The sequence below is a fragment of the Natator depressus genome, chromosome 11, assembly GCF_965152275.1.
Source record: "Natator depressus isolate rNatDep1 chromosome 11, rNatDep2.hap1, whole genome shotgun sequence".
NCBI lineage: Eukaryota > Metazoa > Chordata > Testudines > Cheloniidae > Natator > Natator depressus.
The window spans coordinates 34,259,604-34,273,455 of NC_134244.1; the positions used below are offsets into that span (position 1 = coordinate 34,259,604).

At 39.7% G+C, this 13,852-nt stretch overlaps 1 protein-coding gene across 3 annotated transcripts in view; it reads right to left on the reverse strand.

Annotated features, from left to right (window-relative positions):
• The window catches only part of KCNH7 (potassium voltage-gated channel subfamily H member 7), a 341,200-nt gene that overhangs the window by 148,630 nt on the left and 178,718 nt on the right, over positions 1-13,852 (reverse strand). The gene's annotated exons all lie outside the window — the stretch shown is intronic.

The window sequence follows — 13,852 nt, forward strand, 5'->3', positions numbered from 1 at the left end:
GCACCATGGCATTTTGATTTTTGCATTAAAAATGATGTTAATGGAAACAAGTCCTTTGTTTTAAACTTGATCATACTCACTAGTGATTCACATTCTATCATCAAACACATCTCCAAACCTTCATAGCCAAGATTTTCTAACTTGAGTAACTGATGTTAGGCACCCAAATCCATGGTGACAGACCTAATTTAAGTGGCCTGAATTTCAGAGATGCTGACCACCACAACTCTTACTGAAGTCAACAGGAGGTATGATTGCTTAGCACTTCTGAAATTCAGGGCCCTTTTACATATGTGCCTTAGTAGGGATTTAAAAGTTTTGTCCTATGTTCATCATTATAATTTTCCTTGGAAAACTGATATTTGACAAAGTCATTAGCTTCTCTCTGATTCCTGGTGTTACATTAGTGGAATGCACTGATTCGAACAATAATGTGATTGCTGTAAGAAATAAGATAATATTCTCCTAAAAGCTTCATACAAATACAACTGTGAGCAAGTGTCTTCCCAAGATGAGCAGGAACATCATCTGTAATTGATCAATTTGAATGTAATAATCACCGACATTTGACAGGCAGTGTAATTTTTTAAGGACAGATCCTGATCTGGGTCCCACCACAATAAATCAGAAGTATCTCCACTGAAAAAAGAAATACTCAAGATTTACACCATTGTAACTGAAATCAGAACCTGGCCCCTAATAGTTAAGGTAACATTTGCTATAATGTGGTATTTAAGGCAGCTGGAGCTATGGATAAAAATGGACATGCTGCCCCTTCAAGTTTTGCAGCTGTACCTTCAATCCATTTAATAAAACAGTTAAGCTGTGGCACTCGCCACAGTTTCCATGGTAACAAAGGGGATGACTTTAGTAAACAGAAAATAAGCAATTTAAGACTGTTCCATGAGAGCTATAAATAGAAGTGCTGCAGGCCAAGCATTGCAACATAGACTGGTTAAACAGAGAGTCTGAAGAGAGGCTAGAAATAACCGTTATGTTTTCAGCTAATTAACCAAAATACATATTGCCTTTTAACACTTAAAATGACATTTTTTGATTCATTTAGAAAGACGTTACTTTCCATCCAGAGCTTGTTATTTTGAATTTTTCAGCATGTGGATTCTGTTGTGACATGCAGATTTATTAATCAAGTGATGATCCTGCAACCTGCCACTTCCTGCCTCTCATGGAAAAATCAAAGGGCAGGAGATTGTCTTGGATTGAAACTCACGTGTCTTGAAACTCACGTGGATTTGAAGAATGCTGAACTCCAGTGGATCAAATGTTTATGGTTTTGGGAAACAAGGGTGACAGTGACCAACAGAGTTGACTAAACACATGCTCAGGGCTACCTTTGCACTCAAGGGAGTTTTAGCTTTTAACATGTCTTCCCACAGCACGAAGTATTAATGCTATTTCACATTTACGGAGAACATTTCACTCCCAAGCATGTACAAATGATATGTACACCATAGGTAGTGATTCACCTCTGTGGAGAAATACAGCAAAAGAACATGACAGAAATTGAATAATACTGTAGCCAAAGGAAATTGCAGAGAGAATTTAGGAACACAAAGCGGGAGAGATCCTTAGCTGGTGTAAATCAACATAGCTCCAATGAAGTTGATGGAGCTATATCATTTACACCAACAGAGTATTTGGTCAAATGAATTTAACCAGGCTAGAATTTGTCCAACACATCAGGGCTTTTAATAAGTGCCGGGAGATATTTAATGACTACAAGTGATCAGAGTCTGCATTTTACATCTCATCCAAGAGATAGCACCTGCAGCAGCACTCCACCTTTAAGGGAAAGGTGCCAGCTAACAAATTCTCTAACACTGCTTCCTGTACCATCTAGGTGTTGCTTCAAGGCAGGGTCTTGCATAGTCTATGATTCCACTGGAATATACACGTGTTGCCAGTTTAAACCTTGTGTGTTTAAACCTTATAATGTGAACCAAATATAAGGCGATACCATGATCTCTGCCTGAGTCTGCAGACAGCCTGAAAGATAGCTCTGAGACGTGTGAACTACCTCCATTCATCTAAGTAGGGAGTTAACTCTGAAAGCTAAGGAAAACAATGTGGAAAATTAAATGTCTAAATAGTTCATGGATGATTATTTTAGTGGAAACATCCAGGTAATATGCTTATCCCACAATTCCAATCTACCTCTCAAGCCTTTTTGAGTACCAGACTCTATCTCTGCCCTTCACCCAGCTGCCAAAACATCTAGCTAACCTGTGACAGCTTCTACAATGCAACTAAGTGTGATCGATACAAAAATTAGCAGCACATTGAAAACTGAAATGTGGGGACAGCCTAAACTAAACTGAAGTTAATATCAAAATAAATATGACAGAGATTATTGTATTGATTGTACTATCACCAAAAAGTCCATTCTCTAATTTAAATAAAGTTGCCTCAGAATTTACACTCTGTTGTACTAGACTACTGCAGGAAATCTTAAAGTAGAATTTTGACCCAGTTTGCTGATCATTAGTGAAGGCCTTGCTTCCAGAGCCACCTCACCAAACCAAACCCCTTCTAGTTTATGAGGTCTGACAGCCTCAGAGCACAAGGGGCTACGGTACCAGCTAAGCAGCATAATTCACATTTAAGTAACATTTTGTTATGATGTCAATATCACAAAAGCTAGATTATTTGTATCCAAATGAAAATAAGTAATGTAAGAATAAGACAAAAGGCAACTGTGACTATAAAACACCAGAGTAAAGAGATAAATACTTTGTTGGGGAAAAAAGTAGCTGATTCTCTAATGAAGCTGACAGTAATGAAGGAAGTAATAAGTAACTTGTTTGTAAACAATATTATCCTATATTTGCACTCTTAGTCATTCAATTACTTGTCATGGCACTCAGCATGATTTCCGTGTTTGTCCTCTTTATTGAAACATTCTGAAAGTAGGAAATGCCTCTGATGAGCAATACAAATTTTAATGAAGTTTCTGGAATTTGCAATTCTTATCTGTAGCCACTGAGAAAGCAGAAGATGTGTAATCAGAATAATTATTAAAATTACACCTTTATTAACAAATTGATTAAATATCCAAGTGGTATTTGAAATTAGATTAGTGTGCTGAAAGACCAAAGCTTCATGTCTCAGCTTTTAAAAGAATATTATTGAGGAATTGTCATGAAATATAAACATTTACTTTACCATTGAAAACAATTCAAATATATAGTTAAAATTATTACTGTGATGGATGCTATATGAGTAGATTGAGAGACGCTGGAGAAAAGTTGGAAATTTCCTTGGCAGTATGAATTCCATGTTTAGAAAAGCTCTTTCTAAACAGTAGCCCAATGTCTCCTTCTGCTTATTCCTGAATTTAAGTCAAAATCATGGGTGTATGACCTTGTATTGAAATCAGCCCACACTCTGCTGTGGATATTAATTTGATATTAGAAATCCAGCATTATGATTTCACAACAGGATCCTAGGGAGAAGATGGGCTAGGATGGAGCAATCCCTTGCTGAAATACTGTGACCCAGAGACCCCTTAGCAAAAGGTCCCATGTTCTTTGCAAATAACTCTCACCTCAAACCTAACAAACTCACAATGCCAAACATGTCTTACAGAATATTTATCCATAAAGAGTAACATATAAGATATCTATCAAAAGCTCATAAATTGTACAGATTCAGAATCACCGTGAGATATATGTATGGAGAATAGTTAAGGGAAAAGCTATTATACTGAAAGTATTCTTTATGGACTTGAAGTAGAAGTTAGTCCCCAGGAGGTAATGTGTCTCAGTGGTGACCCATTCAAGAAAAAGGGAGTTGTTACCCCTCTCTAGTCAGCTGTTGAGGTAATGCAAGGTTCTATTGTCTACCCTTGGCCCATCCTAAAACAGTGACTGGAAAACCATCAAAGACAATTTCAAATGATGGACACTACTTGGAGGTGAAAGAGAACATTACAGCAGGCAAGAGATCATTCTGAATAAAGACAGACTGTTCAACTGTACCAGAGTAAAGGGAAAGGCACTCTGGATCCATTCATGGTGGAAATCCATTAAAGAGTAGGAGGCTTTTATGAATGTTTGGATCCTGGTTCTTGTGAAACCAGCCAGTTCTGTAACTGACTGAACTTGGGGTGGGGGGACCTACTTTATTAGATAGGAGAGGTAACTACTGATAAGTGTAGACACAATTGGTGTTTTATGATTTTGTTTAGTATTGTAACCAGTTGTGTCCACCACTTTCTCTCATTTTTAGATAAAGCTTTATTCTTTCTTAACTAAGCCTTTGGGTTTTTTTTTATCATAAGTGCTGTGTGGTTTACAGGAGTGGTGGCTAAAGGAAAATTGATAAACTGGGGTCCACTGAACCTTTGGATGCAGAGCACCTGCAATTTCTGGGAGTAGCCACTGTCAGGGGCTGGATATCACAAAGGAATGGTCTAAAGGGACTTGGGTTCACCTCTTGTTGTCCTGCAAGGTGAAGATAAGGCTGGCATAGCCCAGAGGATAATGCTTGAGTGACTGAAAGACTGGAACTGACTCTCTCTCACTGAAGGCAGAGGATAACAGGGTAACTTACAGCCCTGGGTGCTCTGAGAACTGTCACAAAGACACGTCATTACTGAAAAATAATTAATCTGCTTGCTTTGCACCACACTGGTGATGCACAAAGCATACTGATGAATCTGGCCCATTAAAATCTCTTTCCCTTTCAGATGACTTTAAGTCAGCTTTATATGAAAGATTTCACCAGTACGTAGAGCCCTATTTATCAGTCTTTCAGATAAAGCCACACTCATTCATTCACATGATAGTAGCTACTTTTAACATTTGCAAGTGAACTAATGGCAACAATAACACAATAGTCAGTGCATTTTGAATCATAAAACTGTCTCCATTCTCACATGCAAGAGTATGACCAGCCACCTTTTGAAAAATGACATACCCCAAACAGCTATTTTAATTCAGCTTGCCTGAGACTGAGATTTTCACAGACCATTACATGTGCTGGGCTCACAGAATCTCTGAAAAATGAAAGATTGCAGCATTTAAGTAATTGTCCTAATCCTGTAGGAAACCAGAATTTCACTAGTGGGAGACACCGCCTTGATTATTGGGACACCCATTATGTCATTTGAAAGGGTTCATCACTGTTGCTTGAAAGTGGGTGACCATTTTTATCAGGCCTCCCCACTTCTGCATTTTACTGACTATCAGGAGAAATTCTGCCCATTGAAGTCAATGACAGTTTTGCCATTGAGTTCAGTGGGTTAGGATTTCACCCATCATGCTTTGAAATCAATTTTGTCTCCCTGTGCTGCATTTTTGACTTCTCAGACGATTTCTACATCTGCTGCTGCTCTGGGCAGGTGAGAAGGGAGGCAGAAAAATAGGGGTTTGTAGAGCTGAGCAAATCATTGATGTTTTGGCTTAATGGACCAACCAAATAAAGAAAAAAAATCATTTGGGGTCAAACGAAACTGTTCGGCTTTCTGGCTTGTTTAATTGTTTGTGTGGTTTTTATTCCCCTCTCCCCCCTCCCTTTTTTTTTTTTTTTTTTTTTTAAATCTAGCTGCATTTCTAAAGGGAACATCCTTTTGCAATGAAAAATCAAAACACTTCCGTACAAGAATGTCAGAAAGAAACATTTTGACTTTTTCTAAATTTTTTCAGCTGAAACTAGACACCAAATTTGACCTGACTCCACAAATAGTTTCAGTCGCCCTGAAGCTGCATTTTTCAGCTAATAAATGATTGTCCAAAAAATGTCGCCCAGCTCTGTTTGTATTATGCTTCCTGTGTGTGCATGGCAATGTGTCCATACACCAACTACACCCATTCCAATGCCTTCAGACACAGAGAGGAGCTATGACGCCCTCCTGCTGCAGCTGCTGTGGCCTTCAACCCCTGGAAAACCCAGAGTGGCTGCTGTCCAATCCACACAGCTGCTCCTTCCTGGCCTGAAGGTGCTGATGAGAGATGTGCAGGGAAGGAGCAAATGGAAAGAGCAAACATAGGGGAGAGTAAATGGGCTGTCTGTGAGAGAGTGGAGGCAGACAGCGCTGTAGTGTTAGACAAATCATTTTCAGAATCGGCTTCATCTTTATCTCTGAATAAAGATATGAATGAAACACTTGAGTGACTGTTTCAGGGGGAAAAATCCAAGCAATTATAGAACATAAAGCCTTTATGATAATACAGAGAATGGGGAAGGTGTGGTGGGGAGTGGAGGGGGGAGGGGCAGGGTGGGAAGAGGGAAGGCTGCCTGTTCTTTCCTGAAATGTTCACTCCATTGTTTTGCCCTCAAGATACATACTCAAAACGCATGCCCTCAAGGAGACGGAAACTCAGGGGTGGGGGCGGGGGGGGGGGCGAAGAATCTATTAATTAAAGATTATTTTAAACTTTTAAAATCAATTATAAATTACTTGCAACAAAACATGGGTATTTCACATTTCAGTCCCTTGTACTTTTTTGTTCACGTCACTCATTAGCGGGTTTGAAAGTCGGGCATCACTGTTATTCAGGCAAACCGACCAGAATGAATGAAACAACTTTAATTCCCAGCTTCTATGAGCCTCAGTTGCAGCTGCAACTATCTACAGTGTTTATTTATTTGGCATGAATCTCACCATTTATGGCATCGTTTGTCTATCTAGCTAGAGAGGGTCTGGACAATTGAGATTCAGCTTAAGAATATATGCCTGGTACTGCGCACAGAATGAAGAATACGTATGGGTACATTTGTCTCTCACTGCATAATAATCTGTCCTTTTTTTAAAAGGGACACTCCTTATTTGTTGCCTAATGTCCCCTCTCCCACATAAAATCAATATAGCATACACTATTGTTACATACTTCTACAACAGTAGTGCAAATAATCATACTCTATTGTAAAAAAATATGCTTTTGTGTTAATAAGATTTTTGCCATGAATAAAAAACGAAGGTGCTGTCCTTAAAAATATATATTCTGTCCTGCATTTATCCTACAGCTCTCCTTCATTTCCCTGAAATGTGTGTGGTCACCTTAGCTGCCTATGCTACTTCCTTGCATATGTCTCCACATTATTTACTTTAGTATTACACACTTATTTCTTTTCCATTTTGTAGTATATGTACACTTTACTTAAAGCAAACAATACTGGTGATCAGCAATCCAGCATGGGTTATATTATTTATTAACTAAAGCACTGTTAATGAAACAGAGGTTTCCATGAGCACGATTTTCCATCTGCTTTCATTTTCAAATCACCACCCAGCACTTAAGCAGGGAGGAGTTTGGCTGGCTGGCCGGGAGAAGAGGGCAATGTTTTCTGGCTTGGGGCAGGAGGGAAGACGTAAAGCTGCTGGAAAGAGCAGTCAGTGTGGAAAATGATTCACCACCTAGGAATGTGGGGTTTAAGAAGGTCAGTTGGGCCTGGCCCCTCCCTTCTTTACTCAGAGCAGCCAAGCTAATGGCTGGCGCCTCCTTGTGGCGAACGTTCAGTGCAGGTACTCCATAAATTAAGGCACAAAAGAATGAAAAAATGGCTTGGAAAAGGAATTAAGGAGAGGTGCTTGGTAATTGAGCAAGCCGGGGGCAGTTGGGGACTCCTATGACTGGTACGGCAGGGAGCCAACCCCCACATCATTATAGTCCACCTTAACCCCCTCGTATGAGGGGGCATGGTCAGTAAGGTCCCAGCAAGGGAATTGCTGGAGGGACCTGGATGAAAAGGGGCGGGGGGGGGGAGAGGGAAGAGCTGATGAAAGCCCGCCCCCCTTATCCGGAGCTGGTTGGAAGTAGTAAGGTCCCAGCAAGGGAATTGCTGGAGGGACTTGGATAAATGGTAGTGTGGGGGGGAAGCTGTGGAAGCCCCCACCCCCGCCCCAGAATTGCTGGGAGTTGGTAAGGTCCCAGCAGTGAATCTGCTTGAGGGACATAAATTTTGCACCTGCACTGCACACATTTTATCCACTGGGTTAGTCCCAGACATCTGTCAATAATAAAGTTGCGGCCTGATTAAACCCATATCTAATGTCTCCTTTTGGCATAGCCAGACAACCAATGGCTGACTAGGAGCCTGTGAGGGATATACTGCATAACAGATATATTTTATTCTGAACATTTCCACAGTGAGTTACACATGTTCACATCTCCCCTCTATGATATTCTGTCCATGGTAGTCTCCTGATGAAAACTGTTCAAGGTTGCAAAGAGCATTTTGCACATTCTTGGCTCATATAGTTCCCAAAAGACTAAACAATCATGAAAAAGCATGGAGAGTTGAATTGTGAAAGATCTGCACTTGTGATTATACTAAATGTATATGCAATATTTTTCTTTATAATAATGTCCATACATTTTTCTTTATGATAATGTCCATGCTATTCATACATGAACAAAAATACAAGACCTTTTGGTTCTAATCTTAATACCCATATCTTTTACCAGAGAAGGATACAGGACCATGGCAGACAATGGGTTAAAACCTTGCTTCAGCAGCCAGATGCTCCTGCAGAGCTGCCAAGATTGCAGTGAAATGAAGACACCTGACAATGTGACTGCTTGTCATTTACTAACAGGGCTAGTGAAGAAGCATGTTCTTCAAAAAAGCCCCGCCTTCTCAGAGAGGGGTTATAAAGAGAGCAAAGGTGCAGCTGATTAAGACAAACAAACAAACACCCAAACAAACCCAAAAGCACAATCATCTAGAAAATGGGTGTTCTATCTTGTGTGATCTCTGAGAGCTACTGCTGGGGGAAAAAAACCATTTACTTTGTGCTTTGAGCTCAGATTCTAGCTGAGGAAAAAACTTTCTATTTTGATGGTTTAGGCTAAAGGTCAGGAATCAGGACACTTATTGTTTGTCGTGAAACCTTTGTAAATGAACTATATCTCCCTGATGCTTGAAGTCTACTCTAAGCAGGCAGAAGCCTTTGCCAAGCTTCTGCTGGCTTTTGCTGTATGCTATCATGTCAGTGATTTTCTTCTAATATTTAAACAAATATTAAAAAAAAGGGGGGGATTGCTCCTTAGTCTGTGATAAACTGAGTGGGGGAGGGTGCTCACCTAGAATAGTAAGGGACTGAAATATATTACCGTTGTGTTCTCCTTCAGACAAAAGTGATTTCTCAAAAAGCAAGGCAAGAGGCAACATCACTTTGCAAACAAACTTTAGTGCCCTGGCTGGAGATGTTTATAGCTTGTTGCTGAAGGGATGAAAGCTCTGTAATCTAGGGTGAAATTTGAGGGTATCCTCTCTGAAAAATGTCCTCGTAAACATGTGACAGTTGGTGCCATCTGGCCATTTCCAAAGTAAAAAAAATTATGCTTTTCAGTAGCATTTTTATGAACCCCATACTTGAGTAACTTCACCCAGCGATAATTTAGTAGTATCCAGAGATCAGGAAAATTACCCCAATTGCCTGTAACCCCATTCAGTCTGCTGATAGCATTAGAATAAGGAGTACTTGTGGCACCTTAGAGACTAACCAATTTATTTGAGCATAAGCTTTCGTGAGCTGTAGCTCACGAAAGCTTATGCTCAAATAAATTGGTTAGTCTCTAAGGTGCCACAAGTCCTCCTTTTCTTTTTGCGAATACAGACTAACACGGATGCAACTCTGAAACCTGTCATTAGAATAAGGGGCTCTCCACAAGCTTGCCAGCCTAGCTCATTATCATTTACAGGAAAATTAGTGAAACATTTCCACCACTGGTAAGAAGCACAGTCTTCCTCTAGAAAATTTCCCCATCTCTCAGTGAAACAAATTCAGAACATTGGGCAAGAACACTGGAGCTAACTGTATGATTCAGAAATACCCTGCGTGAAAGAAAGATCTAACAAACCTATATGTCAGTAGCTGCTTTTTGCCCTTTTGCTCTCGGGGTTCAGTTTGCTCCTATAGATCTTCTGAGCCAGCTGAGTTTTGAACACTCTGCTCAAAATATGTCAAAAATTTGGCCTTCAGATACAAGATGCCTATGTCTTTTTTCTGGATTCTCCTTACACTTCAACATACTGGAAACAGGAGGAACCTCTGAGAATAAGAATCCTTTGCACTTGTATAGTGCATCCCTTCCAAGAACCTTGAAAAACATAACACACAATAATTAAGTCAACTAGTCTGCTGCAAAGTATCCCTAAGTATTACTCTGCTCATTTTACATGTGGTCAGAGTGCAGCACAGAGAAACTAAATGACTTGTCCAATGTGACACTGCAGGTCAACGAAAAAACCAAGCACAGAACCCAGAAGTCTAGGCTTTAACTGCTACACCACAGTCCCACTCTATCAAAATGTGTATAGTTAGTTTCCACACACAACTTCTGGGAATGGGCTGTATAATTCCCATCACTTTAACCTATGCTATTGGGGCTGTGACTTTACATAATCATTTTCCAGCTCCAGTTGACTGAAAATGAGCTACCTTGTGTGGCAAGAATGGGGAATTCACAAGTTTCCATTAAACTGCTGCAGATGGATCTGTATGACTGTCTCTTTTAAAAGATTCATTGCGGAGGAGCAACTAAAAATAGCTGGCAGGTTGAAATGTATTATGTCCCTCTTCATTCCAGGAGCTACATTTGAGGGGGGATGGGGAAAGAGAGGAAGAATATGTTTGGCTGGTATTTATTAGGGAACTTACAATGATTTAATGGGCCCTGCTCCCCTTGACAATTCACTGCACCCTCCATATCAAATAGATATTCAGTGTATTACTGATGTGACTGCTGATACTAAGACTTCTGATTTACATGACTGCTGTAGAGAGTGTAAGGCATATGCATACAGTGTTGGAGGGGGGATACATTCTGAGTTAGCCAACTATAAAATTAACCCCTGTAGACTGTGGATCTCCCAGCAATCATCTGGCAGTCTGAAAAGTACCAGCATTCTTAAGACTTCATTTTCTTTTACATTTATTCCATTTATGGTATATTTTAATAGCTACACCCCTACCCTAGCATTTCTTATAATACAGAATAGACACAATTATTGCCAAACTCATAATTGTTAATATCTACGCCTACACTCTAATAGAACAGGGTGATTAACTGTAATGCTGAGTACATTTTATATGAGAGGACAGTTTCATGGTGCTGTGTCATTTAACCGTACATAAAAACTCTCAGAAAATATAGAGCGATTAAATATTTTACAAGGAAAAAAGAATCAAACTGCGAATGAAGAAAATCAAGGATAGAGATCTGTGTGTGTGTTGAACGTGGATTATAAGAAAAGCAATATAAATATCAACATATAGAAAAATGATGAACTATGTCTATGAAACAAGGATACAAGGCTAAACACTTAGGATGGAGTGGAGGTTAAGGATAATCTAGGCATGGCCCAATATCTAAACAAATACTTTGCCTCAGTCTTTAATAAGGCTAAAGAGGATCTTAGGGATAATGGTAGCATGATAAATGGGAATGAGGATACGGAGGTAAATATTACCATATCTGAGGTAGAAGCGAAACTCAAACAGCTTAATGGGACTAAATCGGGGGCCCAGATAATCTTCATCTAAGAATATTAAAGGAATTGGCACCCGAAATTGCAAGCCCATTAGCAAGAATTTTTAATGTATCTGTAAACTCAGGAGTTGTACCATATGATTGGAGAATTGCTAACATAGTTCCTATTTTGAAGAAAGGGAAAAAAAGTGATCCGGGTAGCTATAGGCCTGTTAGTTTGACATCTGTAGTATGCAAGGTCTTGGAAAAAAATTTGAAGGAGAAAGTAGTTAAGGACATTGAGATCAATGGTAAATGGGACAAAATACAACATGGTTTTACAAAAGGTAGATCGTGCCAAACTAACCTGATCTCCTTGTTTGAGAAAGTAACAGATTTTTTAGACAAAGGAAACACAGTGGATCTAATTTACCTAGATTTCAGGAAGGCATTTGATACCGTGCCACATGGGAAATTATTAGTTAAATTGGAAAAGATGGGGATCAATATGAACATTGAAAGGTGGATAAAGGAATTGGTTAAAGGGGAGACTACAACGGGTCCTACTGAAAGGTGAACTGTCAGGCTGGAGGGAGCTACCAGTGGAGTTCCTCAAGGATCAGTTTTGGGACCAATCTTATTTAATCTTTTTATTAGTGACCTCAGCACAAAAAGTGGGAGTATGCTAATAAAGTTTGCGGATGATACAAAGCTGGGAGGTATTGCCAATTTAGAGAAGGACCGGGATATCATACAGGAGGATCTGGATGACCTTGTAAACTGGAGTAATAGTAATAGGATGAAATTTAATAGTGAGAAGTGTAAGGTTATGCATTTAGGGATTAATAACAAGAATTTTAGTTATAAGCTGGGGACGCATCAATTAGAAGTAACGGAGGAGCAGAAGGACCTTGGACTATTGGTTGATCATAGGATGACTATGAGCCGCCAATGTGATATGGCTGTGAAAAAAGCTAATGCGGTCTTGGGATGCATCAGGAGAGGTATTTCCAGTAGAGATAAGGAGGTTTTAGTACCGTTATACAAGGCACTGGTGAGACCTCACCTGGAATACTGTATGCAGTTCTGGTCTCCCATGTTCAAGAAGAATGAATTCAAACTGGAATAGGTACAGAGAAGGGCTACTAGGGTGATCCAAGGAATGGAAAACTTGTCTTATGAAAGGAGACTCAAGGAGCTTGGCTTGTTTAGCCTAACTAAAAGAAGGTTGAGGGGAGATATGATTGCTCTCTATAAATATATCAGAGGGATAAATACTAGAGAGGGAGAGGAATTATTTAAGCTCAGTACCAATGTGGACACAAGAACAAATGGATATAAACTGGCCACCAGGAAGTTTAGACTTGAAATTAGACGAAGGTTTCTAACCATCAGAGGAGTGAAGTTTTGGAATAGCCTTCCAAGGGAAGCAGTGGGGGCAAAAGATCTATCTGGCTTTAAGATTAAACTCGATAAGTTTATGGAGGAGATGGTATGATGGGATAACATGATTTTGGTAATTAATTGATCTTTAAATATTCATGGTAAATAGGCCTAATGGCCTGTGATGGGATGGGATCTGAATGGGGTGGGATCTGAATTACCCAGGAAAGAATTTTCTGTAGCATCTGGCTGGTGAATCTTGCCCATATGCTCAGGGTTTAGCTGATCACCATATTTGGGGTTGGGAAGGAATTTTCTCAGGAAAACCTTTAACTGTTAAATCTGTTAACTCCTTGCATGTTGACTGTTGAATGGCTGGGGAGGTTTTTCTTTGCCCCTTCTTTATTATGACTCTATCTGTTACAGATTGCGGAAGTCCAACTGCAGCAAACTCACTAGATTTCATCTTTTTCTAAATCCATACTCATATGGGAACATGCCCTTTTACTTTAGTGGATGCACAATATAGTCAAGCTGAGCAGGAGCTGAAATAAGAGCTATCTAAGGGGTACCAAAATATCAGATCCTTGGCAAGAATTGCATTTTATAGCTATTGCAAGAGAGGATCTGGAGTTTGACACCATAAAACAAAAAACACTCTTTGTCTCAGTGGGGTGGGGTGGGGTGGAGTAGGCTGGGGGTGGGGTGGGGAGAGGTGAAATATCCCCAATGAATTGTCATCCTACATGAGGTCAGTGTTGCCTATGAATGGCTTGTGAATAAATGGCACAGATTCTCAGTTGCAACTAGTTGTAGCAATTGGTTAAATTCAGTCAGTAATAACTTAACCCACCCAGTAATAAAGAAGCAGGATATATACAGTGCAAATGGGTTGAAGTTATGTTTTTCTATGAATTAACAGGGGGTTGTTTGTCAGTGTGCAAATCTCTAGTAATCAGGTTTCTGCAGCTCTAGGTTTCCATTCATTTTTCAATGTCTGTGAAAAACAGAGACTTGTTAAATAGAAAGAT